Source organism: Budorcas taxicolor, chromosome 11 (genome assembly GCF_023091745.1).
Source record: "Budorcas taxicolor isolate Tak-1 chromosome 11, Takin1.1, whole genome shotgun sequence".
NCBI lineage: Eukaryota > Metazoa > Chordata > Mammalia > Artiodactyla > Bovidae > Budorcas > Budorcas taxicolor.
In genome coordinates this window covers 78,380,660-78,383,294 of record NC_068920.1, presented here as the reverse complement: position 1 = coordinate 78,383,294, position 2,635 = coordinate 78,380,660, and the positions used below count along the sequence as shown (strand labels likewise).

General features: G+C 42.9%; 1 pseudogene; it reads left to right on the top strand.

Moving 5' to 3' along the window:
* The first annotated feature begins 1,686 nt into the window (after positions 1 to 1,686).
* Positions 1,687 to 2,420, top strand: LOC128055670 (40S ribosomal protein S3-like; annotated as a pseudogene).
* Positions 2,421 to 2,635: the final 215 nt, after the last annotated feature.

The following is a 2,635-nucleotide window of genomic DNA, read 5'->3' as shown; positions in this document are numbered from 1 at the left end:
CTTTGGCACTTAGCTTTCTTTATAGTCCAACTCTCACATCCATACTTGGTCACTGGAAAAACCACAGCTTTGACTAGACAGACCTTTGTTGACAAAGTAATGTCTCTGCTTTTTAATATGCTGTCTAGGTTGGTCATAACTTTCCAAGGAGTAAGTGTCTTTTAATTTCATGGCTACAATCACCATCTGCAGTGATTTTGGATCCCAGAAAAATAAACTGTTTCCACTGTTTCCCCATCTATTTCCCATGAAGTGATGGGACCAGGTGCCATGATCTTCGTTTTCTGAATGTTGAGCTTTAAGCCAACTGTTTCACTTTCCTCTTTCACTTTCATCAAGAGGCCTTTTAGTTCTTCTTCACTTTCTGCCATAAGGGTGGTGTCATCTGCATATCTGAGATTATTGATATTTCTCCCAGCAATCTGATTCTAGCTTGTGCTGGACTCAGCATTTCTCATGATGTACTCTGCATAGAAGTTAAATAAGCAGGGTGACAATATACAGCCTTGACGTACTCCTTTTCTTATTTGGAACCAGTCTGTTGTTCCATGTCCAGTTCTAACTGTTGCTTCCTGACCTGCATACAGGTTTCTCAAGAGGTGGGTCAGGTGGTCTGGTATGCCCATCTCTTTCAGAATTTTCCACAGTTTATTGTGATCCACACAGTAATGTATTATATAGGCCTGTTTTTTTCTGTTGGGACAAAAGGCTGCTAAGAGCCTTAGTAATTTATTTGAATGGGGAAAACCAAGTGTTTTATTTTGAGGGTGATGCCACCTCCTACTGAGCTCCTCAACTTTGGGAGCAGAGTGGTGCTAGATTTCTGCTTCTACCTGTCCCCTCAGTCTGGTAACTCTTTGTTGGGCCCACCCATATACTTTATGGTGGTGATTCTGATGGCCAGAGAGGACTCTCTTTTTGGTAAGAAGTATCATAGAAACATTTGAACTTGTTTTTCGATGGGCTTATTGAACTTATGTTTGAATACTGATTATACACAATGATATTCTGAAAATTCACATCAAAGAGAATGAGGAAAGCACTGTGAATGAAGGTTGGATTGAGGAGAAACTAGGAATCCCTCCTGATTTTTCTTGCAGAAATCGAGCTTTCCATACAGATGCTAAGTTAAAATGATTAGATTTCAAAGCACATTCCTCCTGAGAATGCGATGGACTGAGAGCTGAAGTGACTGAGACGAAAGGAGTAGATGTTATAAGGTTATAAAAGGTGTTATAAAGGACTGGATGTTACAAGGTTCTTATCCACCTCCAATAATTTCTCTGTAACCTCCCTCCTGAAATTTCCTCCACAGAGTAAAATAAAGATGGTGACCTCCATCATCGCCTGCCACGTCTACCGCCTTGTATTTCACCCATCTTCTCATCTTTTCCCAAAGCAGGAAGAGACCTTTCACATTTCCAGTCATTTATTCATGCCACTTATTTCCTGGCCTGAGTTTCCTTTCTTTACTTGGAAAACTTCTACTGCAGTCAAGTTTTAGAAAACACAACTCAGAGACAGAGTAGTTAAAAATAAGTGCAAATATGGAGAGATAAACAAAACTACATATTTTGACTACTCAAATTTGGACCTCAAAAGTCTAAACTCAAAAAAGTATTTGGTACATAGTGTGAGCTCAAGAAATGTTAGTAGCCTTTCCTTATGGTGACACATGGCAGCAAGATGGTGGTACAGATTTCCAAGGTGGAGAGGTTTGTCACTGATAGCATCTTCAAAGCTGAACCGAATGGGTTTCACATTCAGCAACTGTCTGAAGATGACTACTGTGGAATGGGAAGGTCTGAGTTACACCAACCAGAACAGAAATCATTATTCTGGCCACCAGGATGCAGAATGTTCTTGGTGAGAAGGGCCAGCAGATCTGCAAATTGACTGCTGTGGTTCAGAAGAGATTTGGCTTCCCTGAGGGCAGTATCGAGCTCTAAACTGAAAATGTGGCCACAAGAGTTCTGTGCACCATTGCTCAGGCAGAGTCTCTCCTTTACAGCCTCCTAGAGGAACTCGCTGTGCAGAGGAGGGTCTGCTATGATGTGCTGCATATTGTGAAAGGTGAGGTCAAAGCCTGTGAGGTCACAGTACTAGGAAATTCTGGGGACATAGGGCTAAGTCCACAAAGTTTGTGGATGGCCTGATAATCCAGGACCCTGTTAAATACCATGGTGACACTGCTGTGTGCCATGTGCTACTCAGACAGGGTGTGCTGGGCATCAAAGTGAAGTCATGCTGCCTGAGGACCCAAGTGGTAAGACTGGGCCTAAGAAGCCCCTTCCACCCGCATCTCTGAACAGAAGAGTGGGAAGCTGGAGCCACCTACCATGCCCCAGCCAGTGCTCAATCATAACAGGGTGTCCTTGGCAGGATCTGGAGTTTGGATGTTGCTCTGTAAAGACCCTTAATAAAATATTTTTAAAAAACCTGTGGCCTGACTAGGCTATATTATCCAGTGTTCAGACTGAGAGTCGGATCGCCCCATGGGAGAACTACTTGATTGATTCTTAGGGCTACCTGGATCACAGTGTTTCTTTGCTTTTCTTGAAATCCTCTTGGTTTCACCTGTATCTGTGAGGCAAGGGCCGGAATGGGAGGACCCAAGCAGAGTAACCAGAGATGT